A 7,361-nucleotide genomic window follows, 5' to 3' on the forward strand; every position below is an offset into this window, starting at 1 on the left:
CTTCCGCGGGCATTAAACATGCAGCGGCGACGAATCGCCGGCAGCCGAAAACGGTCGCATTTTCAATTACTAACGCCGATCTCTAAGCTCAGTAAGTAACTGCGCTGCACTTGGAAGGAGCCCCTTTCTCCCACCTCCTCGCTCCCCGCACCGCAAACGAGCACCCACATTCTCGGCGAATCTCTTTAAAATTTAAATTGCTTTTGATTGTTTTTCTACGAATGTCGCCTAACCGAAACCGTATTTTCTTTTTTCGCGATTGAAAAAAGAGTTTTCTGTACACGAATCCCGTTTTCCGTCGCTGTCGAAAAACATCAGCATGAAATGTGTCCAGCGGCAGCACGGACTAGCAGCTAAACTAAACGGTTATTTGAGGAGCGCGTATTACATTTGTACCATGCAGATTTAAAAAACTTTCCGCGCTTGACTCTCGCCACCGGCACGTGACGCGGCCACGAGAGACGCTGCAATGGGCCCTCACCTGCGCCGTAGCCGTACCCACGTCGCTTGCCTCAGCAGTGTGGAGAGCTGGGCAATTGCCAGTCCCACAACACGTTATAGCACATATCTACAAAAGTACTTTAAGTAAATGAATACGTTTAATTCAAATTTATAGTTACATTATTTTTTTATAAAAAGGATGCAATACATTATAAAGAAATAAAAAGATGAACAATATTACACATAGGATTGTTGGATCGACATCGATAAAGCATTTGATGATAAAGCGTTTCAATCAGCCGCGGCTCTCGACGGCGCTGTTCCGTCGCCGCTTCATACCGCCAGCCTGAATCGGGTTCAATGCATTCGCTACGTTCAATTCAATTCCACGTCCACACAGTACCTCTTCACTAGTGTAAATTGATTCAATACTTCTTACCAACGGTACAGGACCTCAAATAAGCCCCGACGAAATTAAATACTATTCTCTATTTATTCTAGCTTTTATTGTAATGCCTAGGTATATATTAGCTTTTATTCTAATGCCTATATATTTGTTTGTACTTTTTGTTATTTGATCTTTTGTTTTTTAAAATTTAAAAATAATGATATCTTGTTTTAATGCTTATATTCTATTTATTGTAGTGTTACATTTTTTTTGTCCTATTGTTTCTTTGGATTAGTTTTTTTATTAATTTTTATTTGTTTCCGTGTATCGGATGTGTATCTATCTATCTATCTATTTCTTCTTTATCTAAAGAAAACATTCGAGGTGCGGCCAATGCATAAAGTATAATATGTCCCGAGGTATACGCATCGCACTCAATTTTCCTCGATATTAGTTGTGAAGGAAAAAGCTATTTATTGCACTCGGATAACACGAGTTCGGTAGAGGCGCGGCGGTGCCGGTGGCGCACCGAGGGTCGGCGTAATTTACCGGCGAGTGGAGATCTGGCGGCGTGCCCACGAGAATCAGGCGAAAACACACTACATAAAAAGATCTATCGATACGTGAGAGACAATAAATATTACTTTAGGTACCCAACTAATTCTCTAGGTACATAATTGTCGAGCTCGATGTAAAGAATTTAACCGCTCTATTTCGTTAACACTAGCATATATTCCGTGCCTAGTTCTACGAGAATGTTACGTTGGCGAACGTAAAGTGCAACGACGAAGTACACTCGCCGACCGGCTAGAGGCGGCGGCGTCGCCCGCTGACGGGCGCGGAAGTGCGCTGATAGTGTTGCGGTGACTGTATTGTCCCACTCGACGGTCCTCCTTTGTTCACGCTCCACGCCGCCGCCGTCGCCGTCACCACGCCCGCCCGCCAACGGAAGCTCTCGACTCGCAACTCGCGGTGCTAACTTTATTGACATTACGACGGGTCCCGGCAGACACCACGAATGGCACAATAAAACGCCCAAGGCGCCTTTCGAAGCGCAAATATCTCGTATGCTTGAGGGCTTTCCTTAGAGCAGTTAATGTGTACGTGTGGCGACTTTAACTTAGGCTTAATACACGAGCGGTCTTAAATTGGGGCATTCATCGCCAGTCAGCACGCAACGCTTCAGCGACCGCGAGTGACCTACTTCGGGGCGTACCCGCGGCGCCGGGCGTCTCTCCACAAATCCAGCGCGAACAGTGAATCAGTTGCGGCGCAGAGCATCCCCTCAGCCGGGGCGAGGCGGCGGTGCCACTTTACTTTTATGAGCGAGTAAATCAGGTGCACCTCGAGCAGATCCACCCGCCGGCCCGCCACGGCTCCGTCAGCGCCGTAAAACTCGCCGGTGGCAGGGAGGTCGTAACTCGTACGCCGAGAGTTCGCCCCAGATTACTTCGCAGGATTCGAACGGTGCGCTAAACACTACCCACATTGTGAAGTGGCCTTACCAGCTACTTTACGATTGAGTCCATAAATGTTGCAGATAATTATATCATTATGTAGTAACCACCTTATTTTGAATACGTATTGACTTAAGCTATTTAAAGCTTCGTTCCTTTAGGTAACGGAATTTAATGTACGTCTTAAATCCGTGTTGCAAATTTATGCAGCTTCGTTACACTTTCAGATGTGTGCAAATATTAGTCTGAGTTGAGCGACGACAAGGCGCGGGTCGGAGGGGTGCGCAGGGGACATGAAGTCGCGACGCAGTCTCCACTGTACCTTAGTATGTTTTGATGGAGCTGTTTTATGTTGTTTCGCCGGGATTCGCCGTAAACACGCGCCACTGAATTGTCTATTTGCGTTCGCCGACGCAATCACCGCCAGTGCAAATACGCTCAGCGCCCCGCGCCCCGCGTTCTACACCGAACCGCCGCACCCGGTGCGATCTACGTACATGCAGGCTCCTGCAGGCGGGAGTGCCAGGTCTCTGCGACAGACTGATCGAGACCATCAACGTTTACACTAAGACTTATTGGTTTTCAAACTAACAAAAAGCATTCTAGATATGTATAAACTCCTGCAATCTAGATACCTATATGATATTGCAGTGATCCCGAAGGTGTCAAGACAGCACAAGACGAATTTGCCAACACTCTGCGCAGAGCAGCGCGCGAATTAAGTTCCTCTACACGGGCTTCAGTGCGCCGCCACTTAAGCAACGTACACTTGTATGTGACTTTAAGACTAACAACATACGACATATAAAGCGAGCACGAGGAAGATGCATGCCATTTGTACCCGAGTTAGCAGACGAAAGCAGAGAGGGGAGGCAAATTAGAGCGTGGTGCCCACGGGGTGCGACCAGTGACTTGTCTACGCTAATACGAGTACGTATATGTCGCACAGAGCACTGCTCTGTCTGCACTTTGCTATGTCGCATAAGTTCATCCCCATGGATTTAGTCTGAGCGAAATGCCTCATTAAATTGGTTTTTCTTGTTAAAGTTTCATTCTTTAGAATCACGAAAACAAGTGCATTATTCTCGCGAATGATTGTGAGCTGAACGATTTGCTACTTTTTCTACTTGAGTACATATACTGCGCGATACAAAATTACTAATAGAAAAAAGGCTCCCACTCGTGTCTCTTTTGTAGAACAAAATGTCAATTAGATAATCTGTACTAATCCGACATAATGCCTGCATTAATCCACATCATTGCAACATCATTCATTTCACAGAGAGCAAACGAACGCGCGTTTAGCGCCCTAACACCGGATTAGCGAGCCGAGACATGGTGGCGACTCCACTGCCGCCGTGTCGTCCCTACATCTGTTGCCGATGTCTTTATTACGTCAATTCAACCACACGCAAAATAGGCGCTTTGCCGTCGAGTTGCGGACATCAGCCCGTTGCAAAGTACGTCAATTCAATTACTAATTGTATAAGATATATTTGTTCCAAACGGAAAAACTTTACGTTAATAGTACTTTTTTCAATGAAATATACCCGTAGCCGTTCGCCATATAAATGTGGAAGCATAAAGCTTCATGCGAAACATTGGAATACCCACAACATAGGGGTCGTACCCAAGAGGCGGAATTCAATCGTGTAATTCCATCGCACACTCTCCGCGGTACATCCTGTAAAATACCGATAATTAGGCAACTTTACGGTAGTGTTCAGGATCTGTAGTTCGCCTCTACTAATTCTGAGTCACCTATAAGCCTCTTGCCATGCTTGTCAATTTAATCCAAGGTTGCCGTTTGTATGTAGCAGAGTCATCCCAAAGGTGGCAGCAGTACTCCAAACACGACCAGACAACCACTTTCAATGGGAGAACCGCAACCGCTGTGAAAAATTTTACTCCTTTTCTGTGACTTTTTATAATTTTACGAGAAGCGAATACGCAGGGGGAAGGCAGTTGGACGGGGCATTGCGTCGTGTTCAATCAAGCAGCAAGCTACCACTGCCACACGAGGGTACAATCGGTTTGGAGCCCGCGGGGACGCCCGAACTCCTCCGTAGATGGCCACCTGGTCCTCCCTTCTGATCGCTAACCGGTAAGGTCGAGCATTCCGGGATTTCTCGTTGGGTGGCTTTTCACGGGTGGCTTTCCCGCTACTTGGGCCCCCAACTTCCCACGGTCGGCCAGCGGTGCACCGTGCTTCAAAACCGAGTGGTCAGTGTGGCAGTACAAGTAGCAACTGCGTCGTTACATGCATTGCAGCTGTTCAGACCCGACCTCCTAATGGTAACTCCCGAACACGAGTCGGAACACGATAAAACCCGACTGCTTCGGGAGGGTGGTGACTAGCCACGCCCGAAGCCTACCACCAGTAGTTGCCGCTCTTTAGAACCACTTTATTATTATTTTAAACAAAACATATGTAGAATCTCTTCTTGATTTGTCTTAAAAATTATTTGCTCACGTTAGTATTTCTTTTTAGTACATCAACTGTTTGCTAGTGGGATCAGAATACAACCGTGACCACGAAGAGCAGCAGTGACTCTGGGACCCGAAACGTTGATGTTTGAAAATGTGCGGTTATAGAAATGGTATTACAGAAACAATTATAAAAAAAGTAGTTTCATTTCTAACATACAATAATTATACAAAAAATAGCCATACATTCTATTTACCTTTGTAATACTCACATGCGCAATATGTACATTCCCATGACTGAACTCCAACGCTTCCTTGTTAACGGGCCTGTCTACAGGCACTTGTGTGATTATTCGTCATCAATCCGTTTGTATATCCGCCTGCTGGGGACGGGTTCAGGCCATAGTCTGCCACAGTCTTGCACAGTTAAGTGCCTGCTTATGAATGAAATATTAGAAAGATTTTGGTGCGGCCCTCTGTTTCAGAATTACAGAAGTTCAGCCTGCGTCAAAATGAGGAGCTCTCATGTCTATTTGTCAAAAATCCTACTTCTTCTGCTTCAAAGAGGAAAAAGGCTTGGAGCGAGGGTACCTCAATATTGGTCCCATTTAAATTTAAAGATAATATTCCATCTCTAAGGGTGGCAAATTAGGGGATGAATTTTAACCAATTTCAATAAAACTTTGCAAATTCCAATTAAAAAGCAGACAAGCAAATTTTTGAGAACGGATTTTTGAATAAAAAGTAATAATTATGTCCTTTAACAATAAAGTTACTGTCAGTGTTGGAAAATATTAGTGTATCAAAATCAATGAGGTAAGGTAAATTTTTGATAATTGTACAGTTACTGACTGATTAAACACTCATATCGTTTTGTTATTGATCTTACCTACCTTTAACTTTCCTTGCGAGTACGTTTTCACTTCGACAGGTGCACACACGCACACACAGCCCGTTGGGCGGGCCACTTCGCGTGAAGTTATCGTCGCGTCTCGTCGCGCGTCGCAGGGGCGCGCGTCGCGAACTGAATAGCAATGCGCGACATGACGCGCCGCATCCAACGAATATAATAATGTTTGCGCCGACTCTGGTATCCTTTTATTTAGTGACGCTGCCGCTGTGCAAAGGGGCCTTCACTCGTAGCGTCGCGGCGGGGTGGGACGGGGGCGGGGCGGGTTAGGCTCACGAGCGTCGTGCACTTGAATAAGTAACAGCGGCGATTGTTTCGCGAACGCGCGTCTCGTCAACAATTGAGTGAAACGGGATCGCAACGACCCATAACGAGCCACATGAATACGTAAATAATTAACCCCTCCCGAGCGATGTTGCTAAATCTTTCTCTTTAGGTAGTCAAGATCTAAAATCATTTATTTAGCTTACTTATCGAGTTCTTAGGTTTTCGCAATTGTTACACGTAGGAAATGAAACTATTTTTCCGGATTTAAATCGCGTATATTTGTTTTTTCACAAAACCGACGTTTCGGGCCATTTACAGGTCCCATGGTCACGGTTGACTGAGGTGGTACAGTCTTCAACCAGTTATGTCTAATATTGATGCAAACCACCCTGTTTTTTCACTATAGTTACAATAGTTATTAATTAAATACCTTATTTTTAATTTTACAAAGAGAACTTCCCAATTTACGCTACATGAAGTTTTACAAATTATTTTATTGAATGAATTTTTATTAAGTTCAATTTATTATTAATTATTAATAGAAATTAGAATAAACTAAAACATATTAATTAGTACTGCAGTCTTATGTCTGTTTGGGATTTTTCATTAGAGAAAATACTGGATCCCAAACTGGTGGTATGGAGAAACCATCTACCCTGTTGAAATTAGGATGTTTTTTAATTTCAATGGCCTCTCGCAGCATCGCAACGGACTTCTTTTGCAAGGACTTGGGGTTTGTCAAACTTCGTTGAATGTGTAGGTTTATCCATGACATGCTCGCAGACTGCAGACTTGTTTACGCGACGGTGTTTGACATCAGCTGTATGTTCTTTGACGCGGGTACAAATTCTTCGCTTCGTTTGTCCAATATAAGAGAGACCGCACTCACAGTAAAGCTTGTAAACTCCTGCATCCTGCAAGGGGATGTTATAGTTCACGGGTCTCAGGAACTGACTTCTGACTTTTGAACTTTAGCTTACTTGTTATTTATCGGTACTTATATAGACATGAAGACGTCTAATGACTCTGCGACGTCTTCCTCATGTTCCGTAAGCGAAATAGAGCAATAATTAAAGATGTATGAAATGTATAGTAGCAAGAACAAGACTTTCGTATGTTAAATAAATATCCAATATTGATATCGAAACTGTAATGCTATACATAAAAGAAAAATCGGAAACGAGGCAAAGTTTAGAACAACTCACAAGGTGATCCGTCGGTTTCACCGATAAAAAAATTTAAATTCAAGCGGCTGCCGAAGTTCCTTGAAACCTTCATACGTTTATAATTAACAATAGCGACAATGTGTAATCCACTTTATTGTTATATATGACGACTTCTGTGGTGCAACGGTTAGCACTGTAGACGTTAGATGGGGTGGTCCCGGTTTTTATATAATATTTTATAATGAAATGAAAATGACAGATAATGATAATAGTGAACCTTTCTTGTCTCCACAAAGTTGTCCATT

General features: G+C 44.0%; 1 long non-coding RNA gene across 1 annotated transcript; it reads left to right on the forward strand.

The window, feature by feature from the left end:
* Positions 1-2,051: 2,051 nt before the first annotated feature.
* LOC113236178 lies at positions 2,052-3,744 on the forward strand. The gene is made up of 3 exons (XR_003310919.1): positions 2,052-2,296; positions 2,938-3,216; positions 3,569-3,744. It is a non-coding gene; the product is annotated as an uncharacterized LOC113236178 (long non-coding RNA).
* Positions 3,745-7,361: the final 3,617 nt, after the last annotated feature.

This window comes from Hyposmocoma kahamanoa, unplaced genomic scaffold (assembly GCF_003589595.1).
Source record: "Hyposmocoma kahamanoa isolate Upper Pololo Valley unplaced genomic scaffold, ASM358959v1 89, whole genome shotgun sequence".
In the NCBI taxonomy this organism is placed as follows: domain Eukaryota; kingdom Metazoa; phylum Arthropoda; class Insecta; order Lepidoptera; family Cosmopterigidae; genus Hyposmocoma; species Hyposmocoma kahamanoa.